The following is a 13,774-nucleotide window of genomic DNA, read 5'->3' on the forward strand; positions in this document are numbered from 1 at the left end:
TTAGGGGTCTGGAGCACATGACTTATGAGGAGAGGCTGAGGGAAGTGGGATTGTTTAGTCTCCAGAAGAGAAGAATGAGGGGGGATTTGATAGCAGCCTTCAACTACTTGAAGGGGGGTTCCAAAGAGGATGGAGCTCGGCTGTTCTCAATGGTGGCAGATGACAGAACAAGGAGCAATGGTCTCAAGTTGCAGTGGGGGAGGTCCAGGTTGGATATCAGGAAAAACTATTTCACTAGGAGGGTGGTGAAACACTGGAATGCGTTACCTAGGGAGGTGGTGGAGTCTCCTTCCTTGGAGGTTTTTAAGGCCCGGCTTGACAAAGCCCTGGCTGGGATGATTTAGCTGGGAATTGGTCCTGCTTTGAGCAGGGGGTTGGACTAGATGACCTCTTGAGGTCCCTTCCAACTCTGATATTCTATGATTCTATGAAAACAAACAAACAAAAAGGTCACATGTTAAAAAGCATCATGATTTTAAGTCAATAAATTGTGGGGTGTTCCTTTGCCTTCTGAACCTTTAGGATACACTCATCGCATTTTCAAGCTTTACTCCATAACCATGATGAAGGCTAGAAACTTTGTGAGTTTTTTTATTTGAGATGAAAACTGAGATTCTCCCAGTCACTTGACTCCATTAGCTAGAACTATAAAGTAACACACTCAAAGTTGTGAGACACAATAAGATTCATGAGAACTGGCAACACTGATTAGTTGATTATTTTTGGTTTGTGGACATGGAGTAGCTGCTCCAATGAGTTTTAATTTTGTCAAGAGGTATGTATAATGCAGATATCTGTGCAGCAGCAGATCGGTTTGTCGCTTGCAGGAGCCAGTGCCCAGCCCAGGCAGCTCCCCTGGCGTGGCTGTACATCCCCAAGCCCTAGCCACTGGAGCGGGCACCAGGATCACTGGCAGGCGGCAGCTGTCCATGGTCATGCTAGTGTGTTTGGGAGCATGCATGCATTCATTAAGCTTCTATAATCCACAAGCTGTTTTTAGTTCTTGAAACCCAAGATTGTAACTCATTTATGTATCTGTTTACATGCTTTCTTTAGCCTTGTAAATAACTCTGGTTTCCTTTTCCTATTTAACAAAATCTTGATATATAGTTTGTTCTAGGATTGGCTACAAGCTGCAAACAGATCTCACACTAAAGACAAAAGGTATAGTTGACCTGCAGTAAGTGACTGCTCCTTTGAGACTGGGAGCAGCCACAAATCACAACAGTATTCAGGTATAAGGAACCATCCATCTCAAAGATACAGCCATCTGGGTGGCGTGATAGGGCAGAGTACCCCTGGGGACTGTCTATGACTCCACATTAAGCACTTGTGCTTGAGGAGTTCACACTTGATAATTGGTTGGTGAAATCTAAGTACAGAACACACAACCAGTTTGGGGTTTGTGTCCTGCCTCCTAGCAGTGCCCTGAGGCTGGTTCTCATGCTCAAATCACTGCAGGCAGCGATACACACCCCTCTGACAGGGAACAGCTGCCAAGACCCTCTTCTACTCACCATGTCTCCCCTCCCTTCTGACAGCCTCTGCATCAGAAGCAAACTCCATGACCTCACTTAGAGGCAGTACACAGCTCTGCCTCTAATTCCATCATGCATCATTCTTCTGCTTGGGACCTGTGCTAACTCTGCATTCCTGTGTCTCTCCTTGTTCCCTTCTCTGCTGCTCCCTATGGCTGGCACATGCTTCCTGGGCCCATACACCACAGAACTGCCATCTCCACCTTCAAAGCGTATCTCAAACTCCACTTCTTTCCAAAGCCTTCCTGCACGGGCCTGCTTTCCCACCCCAAGTAGTAAAAGCAAAAAAAGGCTACCTAAAAATCAGTGTTACACACAAAATATCTCAGGAATGCAGATTCCTCAGGGCAAATATCAGGTCTTTGGTTTCTGTGTAAGCAACTGTGCATATCTATAGCACTACATAGAAGGGAGGTTGGGTGTGGTACTGACAGGCACAGTCCTGCCCTGGTATTCGCAGGATGAGTTAGAAAGGCCCTGCTAAGTAATTTTCTATCTCTGCTCTGTGCAACTTGTGGCTGCCTTCACAGGGTGTTTAATGCTATTTGGGAACTGAGTTAGCAGCAGATGCTGGTTTTATAGAAGAATCCACTGAAATTTGGGGAATTTTTATTTCCCTACTCTTGAATTCTAAGAGAGGTGAATCCCCTTTGTCCTCAGAATCTCATTTGCCCTTCCTCCTTTTGGGGAGTTGGGCTTACTCCCACAGCTGCCACACCTCCCATGCGTTAAGAACACTGCCAATCATCTGTGACAAAGTGAGCAAGTCAGTTGCAATACATGAAGGTGAATCAGTGATACTGCCCTGCCTTTGCCTGTGGTATTCAGAGCAGCATGTAGAAGTGAAGCAGATTCAGTCCTGCAGCACTAATGTGAAGAGAACAAGAAAGATCATGGCCAAAGGTAGATGCAGGCATTTCTATGTGGTGCAGCGAGAGCACAAGCAGCCAAGGATGATTCCCAAGAGGTACAGGAAGTGGGGAGAGTGGCAGCAAAATGGGAACTCAATGAGAAACAGCTTGAGGGGGAAAAGGTTACATAGAAAATAACCAAAGCAGGAAGCCCAAAAGGCACTTACTAGTTGTGAAGGAATCCCTGGCTCTATCAGCACTATCTAACTGGATTCAGAAGCCATCCTGTAGCTGTCCCAGCTTCTACCAGGGGAAAAACAGCAGCAAGTCACCTGCCCCAGCAGCGCTTTCTGTGAGTAGCATTAGAGATGTTGTAAAACCAGTTAGTTCAACTCCAAGCCAAAGGGACACTTACTGTTGGATTGAAAAGAAAAACCAAATGCCTCACTAACTTCAGGGGCCAGGCAAGCCCTGAACCCTTGGAAGCAGACTTTCCTTCAGGAAATGGCCACTTGGTCAGTATCCACAGAATACAGAATCAGGCAGGCAGGTGTGGTGGTGGGGTTGAGACATATCGGCCAGGGAGAGGCAAAAGTTGATTGATTTAGGCTGACTACAGAGGTACAACAGCTGTGTGAACTGCCCCATTCATTTCAGAGGGAGATTAATTCTGAAGCCTAGTGTCAATACTGCTAGCTATCTCACTGCAGGCAATTTAGCAGAAATATCCATCTACTCTGGTATTGGGAGAGGTACTCTAGGAGTTTTGGGTGCAACTCCTCCTCCACCAGCCTGACCCACACGTTTCTGGCAGGAAGGAAGTACAAGGGTGAGAGCATGTTCCCAAGAACGCACTGATTTCATCCTCCCAGGTCCCTTTATATTTAACTTAATCATTCCAGGCAAATGCAGGTGTGGAGGCCTTTCAGAGAGAGAGGGAGGGCATGCCTGAGATGTCATTTCTCATCTAATGGGGCCCAGCTACCTGGAATTTTACCCTGCAGTTTGTTTACGGGCAGCCAGTACAGACTCAGAGTCAGAGTGCAAAGGACTCTTGCTAGTTCTTGCTCAGGTGATGGGCAGCCACATTGTAAGCCAGCTAGTGGGAGAATCTGAGAAATCTTTGGGCTAAATCCTAGGCAGAGTACCTTGCAGTGGCACAGACTAGAGGTAACAGTCTTGGTCAGAGGTTCTCAAACTGTGATCCATGGACCACCAGTACTCCACAAGCTTGGTGGTGAGAAGAGGGCAAACATTCACCATCACTCTGCACTTCCAAGCCCAAGGATACCAGCCAGGAGCAGACACCATCCTCCTCATCACAGAGACTGGTAAGAGCTAGGACAGTCCCTGCAGAGAACAAGAAATAACCCTCACTAAAGAACCCTGCCTGCCCTCCCATAAGTGACTGAGAGGGACATGGAAAATCCAGCCCAGCAGCTAGAACAGGAGGCAGAGGCTAGATGCTGACATCAGGAATTAGAACTAGGATCAGGAGCATAGCTGAGTTCAAGGCAGGAATAGGGCTAGGAACAAGCAGGCACGGCTCAGCTGAGGATGAATACTGTGAGAGCAGCTGCTGAGCTTAAGAGCCCATCTGCTGACATTTCCAACCAATCAGGCAGTGTAGCTACTGATGCAGCCTACTATAGGCCAGCTGTGCTCATTAGGTTGCCTAGAGGCTGGCTCTGCTGCAGGCCAGATTCCTGACAAACACTGGTTCCGCCTGCCCCCCCCCCCCCATGTAATTTCAGTAGGTACAAGGGGGCTCTGAATCCAACACAAGCATTCTGTCTTATTAGGATGTGTTTAACCTTCCATCTATCTGCCAAAGAGCCCCGGCCTGATAGGTCATCCGGAACACAAGCTGTATTCCCTTTGGCCAGGTCAGGCCTCAGGAGCAGCTGGAGGGCAGCTTGTGCATCAAACAGTTCCAGTTCCATGGAAATCACCTTGTCTGCTCCAGCCAATGCAGTCATCGCACAGTATCTTCTGAAGATTCACATTGACTCTGGTACAGGCCATGTCTCCTCCTACAAGTTAGGGGAGTTCATCCTGCTCTTCAATGCCTGGTGCCCAGGTATGTGGCTTGCCATTGGGTGGGTCTCACTTGTCTGTGCTGAGTCCAGTACAAACAAAGGGGATGTCTCTCCACGGAGGTACTTCTCAGTGACTTCAGCCACAGCCAACTCCGCGTGGACCTTCCTACAGGGTTTCCTGATCCCTTGTACAACCCATCCAGTCCCAAAGAGCCCACATCTCTTCCGGGTGCTAACGCCAGAGAACAGTATTCTGTGTTTGTACAGTGCCAAGCACGCTGTCAATGCTACCACAATAAGTGATTAATCCCAGTCTGAGGAAGGCTCTGACCCCTCTGACTCAGGCAGAGACACAGCTAATAAACATGTCACCTGAGAGAGTTTAAAACCTAGTAGTGAGTGTTTTTCCCTTTGAATGTGTTTTTATTGTCCTGCGGAAGGAACACTGCTAATGCAACAGAAACAGCCTCTCAGGGCCTCTAGAGCTATCCCAATTGCCTCTCCATGTGAGAGGAGTGGACAGTCCAGTGCCCTGGGATCCAGATCCATTGGACCTGCTCCTTAATGTGGTTAGGACACACTTTAAATAGTGCAATGATTCCAGCATGGGAATGGAAAGCTTACTGTTCCCACCTCCTCATTAATGCTGCTGTCAGGGTGAGTTCTGAAGAGCTTTGATACTAAAGAACTCATGAGCTACGGAAGCAGCATTGGCAAAAAGAGAAAAGCCAGAAAGGAGGCAGTTTCTGTACTTTCACAGCTGAGAGAAATTAAGGGAGGTGGGTAGCTCCCTTTTATGGACAGCCAGCCAGCTATAAAACCCGTTAGGAGCTGTTCTCTACTTGTTTTACCTGTAAAGGGTTAACAAGCCCACAGGTAAAAGGAAAGGAGTGAGCACCTGACCAAAAGAGCCAATGGGAGGGCTAGAACTTTTTAAAATTGGGAAAAAACTTCCCTTTTTCTGTGTGGCGTTGTTCTCCGGGAAAGAGGGGAACAGGGAGCCATTATGCTGTGAGAAGCTTTAAGCCAGATATGAAAAACCATCAATTCATACCTTGAACCTACTTATCTGAAACCCAAAATATGTAAGTAGATCAGAAATGTCTAAAAAGATGCAATTAGGTTTTATTTCTTTTATTTTGTAAGGCTTGTGGACTCCTCTGGGCTAACCCCAGATGCTTTTGTTTCGCTTGTAACCTTTAAGCTGAACCTCAAGAGAGCTATCTGGATGCTTAATTTTTGTAACTGGGTTTTTTAAATCTAGCAAAAGCCTAAGTTCCAGGTGTATTTTCTTTCTTTTTGTTTTTAATAACATTTACCCTTTTTTAAGAACAGGATTGGATTCTTGGTATCCTAAGAGGTTTGTGCATGTTGTTTAACTAGCTGGGGGCAACAGCAAATTTCCTTTGTTTTCTTCCTCAGCTCTTCCCGGGGCGGGGGGGAGAGGGAGTGAAAGGGTTTGAGGGTACCCCACAGGAAGGAATTTCCAAGTGTGCGTTCCTGGGTTCCAAGGGGTTTGCATTTGGATGGTGGCAGCATCTACCCATCCACGGTCAGAGAGAAGCTGTGACCTTGGGAGTTTACCACCTCCTGAAGTGGCCACTATTAATTTTTAAAATTCTTATGTGCCCCCACCTTCTGCACTCGAAGTGCCATAGTGGGAGATCAGCATTGACAACCACGCTTTGTGTTCCAATTTTTCAGCTGATGTGTATCTAGCAAGTGAGCCTGGAAGGCAGGAATATATAATGAATGACTATGGCTTAATCTACCAGGGAAACAAGAACTGGATCCATCCCTATCCTTGGAACTATGGACAGGTAAACTGGGCCTTCCCAGCAGCCTCTTTGGGATAGAACCCATGTTCGTCTGTTACAAGGACAAAACTTGTCGCCAGCTCCCCCTTGCTAAATGAGGCTTGCTGCTTTGGCTCCTCACTTCGGGATCATTCGGCTCTACCATTTGTGAGAACACATGCAGAGGCCAAGGGGTGACCAGCTATGGCTCCTGGAGTAGTACATGGCCTATAACTGCCCTTGTCTGTAATGCAGAGATTAGGTGTGCAGAAGTTCCAGTATACAATATTCCCTCCTGATCGGAGCAGCCCAGCCCTAATGCTGTGAGCTGTTGCTTCGTGGGCAAAACCTCTGCATTACAGTAGTCCACCGCTGGAATAAGCTCTACTTTATGCAAATTAGGTGTGGCACTTAGTCTTCCAGAAGATACTAATGCAGCCTCTTTTGTCACTCATAGGTTGGGCATTTCACCTGTCCCAAGCATGGACTCCATTGCTATCTTGGGGGAAAAAACAGGACCTTCTTAGAGCTTATGCTGACAGAGCCAGATCCCTGGCACCTCTTTTAGCTGCACTGTATGCAGAGAATGCAAAGGGGCAGTGGCTGGAGCAAAGTGCAGTCCTTGTCTAGCAGAGCCATCTCTCTGAGACACAATTTAAAGCAGGCTTTTTTAAATTTGAAGTTAAGCTAGGAGCCAAAATGGCCCCACCAGCCCTAGGATTGGGGGAGTGGAAGGGTGACTTAGTCCCAAACAGAGTTCAGCTGTAATTGAGGATCTAGACCTCAGAAGAGTGAGAAGCTATTGGTCACTGCACTATAGAGGTACTCATGAGCAGCAGCAAGAAGGCTATGGGTCACTGTGCTGCAGATACTCTGCATTTGAAGGGGTGTAGGATTAAACATGCAGATGGAACTCTCAAGGGAAAATTTTAGTTGCAAAAATCTACGCCATGACCCTTCATATTTGTGCCCCACAAAGCTCTTCCAGCAGCTGCTCTCTGGCTCAGGAAGCGAAGAAGCGTCTGTGTGTATATGAAGGGCTAGGCATATTTCATACAGAACATGGGAAGCAGGTATCTAACTCCTGTTGTTTAAATGGCTAGGTCACGTTTCACAGGCAGGAGGGCATGGTGCTAAGACTTGTCTCTTTCCTCTCAGTTGGAGGAGGATATTGTGGATACCTGTCTGAAGCTTCTGGACAGGAGCTTAACTTCCAGCATGACCCAGTCAAAGACTATTCCTTATAAAATAATCCCATATATATATCAGTAGGGTGGTGAGCACTATGGTAAGTGAAGGGTCAATCATACTTACATCCTATCCATCGCTGTACAGACAACTCACAAGTCCTTTCTGCTGCTCTAGTAGCAGCTACATGTCCCCTTCATGCCTTGTCAGGACAACTGTACCATCGCCACAATGGGCTGTGGCTGCATCCAGGAGATGGTGTGAGTCACCATAAATGTGAATGCCCATGATGTGCCCCACCTATGCATGCCAAAGAGCTTTCTAGGCTGCAGTCTGGGGGTTCTGGTATCCCTGCTTCCTTCCAGATCAACAGCAATGATGACAGCAGGGTTCTAGAAGGGAACTGGAGCGAAAATTACTCCAATGGCATGTGCCCCTCTGAGTGGAATGGTAGTGTCGTCATCCTGAGACAGTAGGATGCTGCAGGAGGCCAACCAGTTAAATATGGGCAATGCTGGGTCTTTGCAGCTGTGATGTGCATAGGTAGGGCAAGTGGCCACTGAAGGGTATGTACATAACATTAAAGTTCATGTTAACTCTGGGGATTAGCTCAGAAAGAATAAGAAACGAACATTGAACTATATAAAATGTGTTTATAACACAGCTCATTGCCGCAACCCAAGGGAAGCAGCGGAGTCTGAGAATAAAACAGAGCTTCTCACTACTGAGCCATCCATTCACATCCAACCCACCGTGGCAAAGACTCATGTTCTTCATTGTCCTCTAATTGGTAATGGCAGCAAAGAGGCCAGGGACTGGGTGGATCATGGAGATTGAACAGGCCCTTCCCCGGAAGAATCCAGGCACACAGCGAAAGGCTGTGAGCAAGCCTGCACTGCTGCTACCCAGGCTGGGGATAGACTGGGCTCCAGCTCTGTGAATCTCACATTGTAAGAGGAGAAAAACCTTCACTTTCAGAGCTGCAAATTCTCAGTAAAAGCCAGGAGAAGAAGCCCCCAAGTGGCTTTGCGGACTGATGGCTCTGCATGCCATAGACAACACAGGCTCCATCAGATACAGACTGACTTAAAAAATACTTGCTTTAGATCAGGGGAGGGCAAACTTTTTGGGCCGAGGGCCACATCTGGGTGGGGAAATTGTATGCAGGGCCGGGGCAGAGGGTTGGGGTGCGGTGTGCAGGAAGGGGCCAAAGAGGGGTGCAGGGTGTATGAGGGGGCTGAGGGAAAGGGGTTGGGGTGCAGGAGGGGACTCAGGATGGGGTGGAGGAGGGGTGCAGACTGGGAGGGGGCTCAGGGCAGGGAGTTGGGGTGCAGGAGGGGTGCACGGTGCAGGCAGGGGGCGGTTCGGGCTCCAGGGTGACAGTGGTACGCACCAGGGCAGGCTCCCTGCATGCCTGCCCTATCCCCCGCCGCTCCAGGAAGCGCTTCGGCCCCTGGGGGAGGCAGGGCAGAGGGCTCCGCATGCCCTGCCCTTGCCACGCCTCCAGGTACCTCCCTGAAGCTCCCATTGGTCGTGGTTCCCCATTCCTGGCCAATTGGAGCTGCGGGGCACAGTGCCTAGAGGCAAGGGGCTGGGGGCTGCAGGGACATGGGCCGGCCACTGCTGAGTGTGGCGTGGGGCCACGGGGGGCAATCCCGCAGGCCAGATCCAAAGCCCTGAAGGCTTTGGAGCTTCTCACCACTGCCGGAGATGGCCAGATCCAAAGCCCTGAAGGGCTGGATCCGGCCCGCGGGCTGTAGTTTGCCCACCCCTGCTTTAGATGCTTCAGTTCTAGTAGCCGTGGCTGCTTTTCATGGCCACAGTCACCAGCTAACCACACTTACCCTAGAGAATAGACCTCGGAAATGCAACGAGCTGAAGGGAACTAAGGCACACAGCAGGTCTGACACAGCAGAGGGCTCTCACACCTGCACTAACACGCCCCAACATGACAGTCTCCCTCTGGGAGAAGCAGCTCACAGTTCATTGGAGAGGCAGGACTCGAACCCCATTACCACCCTAGATGGCAAGCTCAGAGAGAAGTTAGTTGATTTGTACATAAACTGAGGGGTGATTTCAGGTCCACCTGTTCCTCAGTGCTGGCTGTTGTGACTCTCCTGTTATGGGTAAAGCACAGAGATGGGGTCATGTCTATTCAGTCACAGACTGTGGGGGCCTATGAAGCCTGGGGATCAGCACTTGCCCAGGAGCTGTAACTTTCCTCTCCCTTTCCCAGTGATGAGATGCCTGGGGATCCCAACCTGTATTGTTACCAACTTTGAGTCAGGCCATGAGAAAGAAGGCAACCTGATTGACGAGTTCTATGATACCACAGGCAGGATCCTGGCCTCTGACCGCAAGGACAGTGTGTGGTGAGATAAGTTCTGGCTGCGGGTCCCTGTTTCAGCTCTGGGCTGGAACAGCTAGGCTACACCCTCCCACATAGCTCAGCAATGGAAGGGCCATGCTCTCTTCCTTTGCTCCATCCCTCTGGTCCCCCAGGATAACTGCAACTCAGAAGGACACTTCAGGATTGCAGAAAAATCTTTCAGAATAACAATACTGAATGTTGCTGCAATCAAAGCCTGGGGAAAGCAACCCCTCCCCTACACACATGGCAGGAGTGGGCAGTATGGGATCATCTTCACTGGCATTACAGCACCCACCTCACTCCCTTCGCTCAGCTTGGGCTCTTCCTTGCAATTGAATTTAATTGCCCTGAATGTTGCAAGGAGACAAGGAGCTGCCTATCTGGCCCAGCAGCAGGGGTGCTGGAACAATTTGTATAGTGGGAGTGCCAAGAGCCATTGCAACAAACTGTAAATGATGGAAACCATTCCAGCACCTATGCACAGCAGCATGGACCTTCGTGGCTCCCACATGCAGCTTAGTAACATGGCTGCTTTCCTGGCTCCCATGTGCAGTACAATGGCTCCCCAGGGCCTCACCCTAGTGCAGTGACACCCATGTGCCACAACCCTAGTGGGGCAGTTCCCCCAGCTCCCAAGGGCCTCTTACAGCAATCACAGCAAAATTATCTGCAAAGCAAATCCTTGTCTCCAATTCCTCCTGTAGGAACTTCCATGTTTGGAATGAGTGTTGGATGGCACGAAGGGACCTGCCCCCCAGGATACTCAGGGTGGCAGATACTGGATGCAACTCTGCAGGAAGCTAGCAATGGTAAAGGCTGGTCTCCTGTCTGTCTAGTCCTTATGCACAGTGCTTCAGCTCTGCAAGGGCCTGGCTCACTTTGCTAACTTTGCTTCCTCTCTGTAGGGGTGTATTGCTGTGGTCCTGCCTCTGTCAGCCATCAGAGAAGGGGACCTGAACCTCTGTTACGATGCTCCCTTTGTGTTCTCCATGGTGAACACCGCCCGCATTGCCTGGCTTGTCTATGGAGCAAGGAAGGAAATACTTCACCGGGACACACACACTATTGGGAACCACATCAGTACCAAGAGCATCGGGAGCGACGAGCGTGAGGACATCACCAATAGCTATAAGTACAAGGAAGGTACAGATACGCCCAGGCTGGGCTGCTGTTCCAGCACTAGCCACAGCACAAGGGCAGGCGTGGACAGTGGTATAATACAACGAACCAATTTGCAAACTGAGCTGGGAAGGCATCTATCTCTCATTTAGTTGAGAGAAAGTGTCAACTGTAGGGAAAGGGGATCTGAGGCCTTAGAGGTTGTTCAGCCTAGACTGGGCCTCAGCCTCTTTTCCTTTGTTACGGATAGTTGGACATTTTTCCAACCCAGCTCTGCCAAGTTTATGGAGAGCAAAGCACCAATGTTGTTTCCCTTTTCAAATAGGTTCCCAGGAGGAAAGGCGGGTGTTTGTGAAGGCTCAAGCCCAGGCACAGCACAAAACAATGAGAAGTCCTAGCATAGCAGGGTCCAGAGCTAACAGGCTCCTGCCAGCAGCACTGAGATTCTCACCGGCTCCATCCACCCTAGGAGCCACTGAAAGTGACACAAACCTATCTGAAATTTAAACTGGCTGAATCCCCTGAGATTGGTCAGGACATCAAGCTGATCCTGCTGGCTTGTAACCTGGCTTTTGAGTATAAGATTTTAAAGCTGAGTGTGAGTACCCAGTCCATGCTGCACAATGGCACCCCCCAGCCTCCCTTCTGGCAGGACACTCTGTACATCACTTTCCATCCCAACAAAGGTAATTTTCATTGCTGCTCCAATCTTGGTGCAAGGCCCCTATGGGCCCTGCATGGGCTCAGGAAGTCAGCCCACGAGGCACGGAGGAGCATCAGTGGAGCCCAGAGTGCCTGGCCTACAGCTCTGTGAATATCTGTTTTGTTTGTAGAGAAGACCATTCCATGGACGATCTCGTACCCCTACTAAAGGAACCACTACTTAGAGGGGAGGGATAGCTCAGTGGTTTGAGCATTGGCCTGCTAAACCCAGGGTTGAGAGTTCAATCCTTGAGGGGGCCACTTAGGGATGATGGGGGGGGGGAGAATTATCAGTACTTGGTCCTGCTAGTGAAGGCAGGGGGCTGGACTCGATGACCTTTCAAGGTCCCTTCCAGTTCTATTAAAACAAAACGAAAAAATAAAAAAAAAAAAAAAAACCCCCACCCCTGTCCCAAGACAACCAAGACAAGCTGGTTTGGGTCACTTCCATGGGAGAGGAGAACACCACCTGGGAGAAGCTACTCATAGAAAAGATCATCACCCTGGCTTACCCTGCTATCCTCATTAAGGTATGGCAGTCTTGTGTAGTTAATTGTTTCCCCCTGGGACTGAAAGCCCGGGCCACAGAGTTGGGAGGAAGAGGGGAGAACTGCTCCTTTAAAAAGGAAGCTCTGTGCCTGGAGGTCTTGGTGATGGTTCTCCATTCCCTGCAAATGCTGCTCTTCCGGAAGACTGTCTGCTGCCCACTTGGATTAGGCAGAGCCTCCATCCATCTCACCTGACGGAGAGAGTCTCTCATTACTAGCACACCCATAGTACGTGTTCACTGCCTCCAAGAGAGAGGCGAGCAGCATTGTCCACATTTTATAGTGTTGGACTAGATGACCACCTGAAGTCCCTTCCAACCTTGATATTCCAGCAACCTGTGGGTAACTGGGGTTAGAATTGGGAAGTTCCTGGCACCCACCCATGGATGACATCTCTCTCTGACTCTAAAGAGAGTGAAATACCTCATCTGAATATTCCTATCCATCTGCTGCTATTGTTGCTGATCCAATCACAAGCCCACCTGGTTGGGCCCCTGTACAGAAATGGGTAAGCAACTGCTGACTTCAGCTAGATGAACGGCACTGCAGGCTCAGCACAGCCAGCCATCAGTGCTCTAGAGACAGAGCAACACTGGTTATGTCTACACTGCAAATAAACTCTTCGGGCTGGCCTGTGCCAGCTGACTCAGGTTTGAGCTAACGTGCTATTTAATTGCAGTGTAGACTGTTCGGTTCAGGGTGGAGCCTGACCACTGGGACTCTGCCCCAACATGTAAAAAGCAACAGAGGGTCCTGTGGCACCTTTAAGACTAACAGAAGTATTGGAGCATAAGCTTTCGTGGGTGAATGCCCACTTCAGACGTCTTGTGTCTTTTTACAGATTCAGACTAACACGGCTACCCCTCTGATACTTGCCCAACACGGGGTCCCAGAGCTCAGGTTCCAGCCTGAGCATGAACACCTACACTGCAATTAAACAGCATGGCTACGGGTGTTTAACTGCAGTGTAGACATACCCATTGACAAGCCACTAGCCCTATTGGCTCATCTGGCTTTAGTAAATGGGAACCTACAGGGGCCAGCATGTGAATAACAAATAGCACAGCATGTAGAGAATTTTTAATATATTATTTTCATTTGTAACTTCATTATTTTTCCATTGGTGAAATGGTATGGGGTATGTCTACAGAACAAAAAACCCTGTAGCTGCAAGTCTCAGAGCCCAGCTCTGCAGATTTGGGCTCATGCCATGGTACTAAAAATAGCCACGTGACATTCCGGCTCTGAAACCCAGGGAGAGAGGTGGGTTTCTAAACATTCCGGTTCATGTTCAGTTATTTTTAGTACCATAGTATGAGCCGTGCAAGCCCAAGTCTGCACACCTGGCCTCTGAGGATATGTCTACACAGCAACTGCACACCCACAGTTGGCCTGTGCTAGCTGACTCAGGCTAGGGCTGCAGGGCTGTTCCATTGCTCTGTAGACTTGTGGGCTCAGGCTAGAACCAGGCTCTAGGGCTCTGTGGAGTGGGAGAGTCCCAGAGCTCAGGCTCCAGCCCAAGCCAGGAAGCCTACACAGCAATGGAACAGCCCTGTAGCCCGAGTGCTGCTACCCCAAGTCGGTGGGTATGGGCCAGCTGCAGGTTTTTCTTTGCTGTGTAG

General features: G+C 49.3%; 1 pseudogene; it reads left to right on the forward strand.

Moving 5' to 3' along the window:
• Positions 1–3,596: 3,596 nt before the first annotated feature.
• Positions 3,597–13,774, forward strand: part of LOC117885973 — an 11,438-nt pseudogene continuing 1,260 nt past the window's right edge.

The sequence above is a fragment of the Trachemys scripta genome, chromosome 12 (genome assembly GCF_013100865.1).
Source record: "Trachemys scripta elegans isolate TJP31775 chromosome 12, CAS_Tse_1.0, whole genome shotgun sequence".
Taxonomy (NCBI): Eukaryota; Metazoa; Chordata; order Testudines; family Emydidae; genus Trachemys; species Trachemys scripta.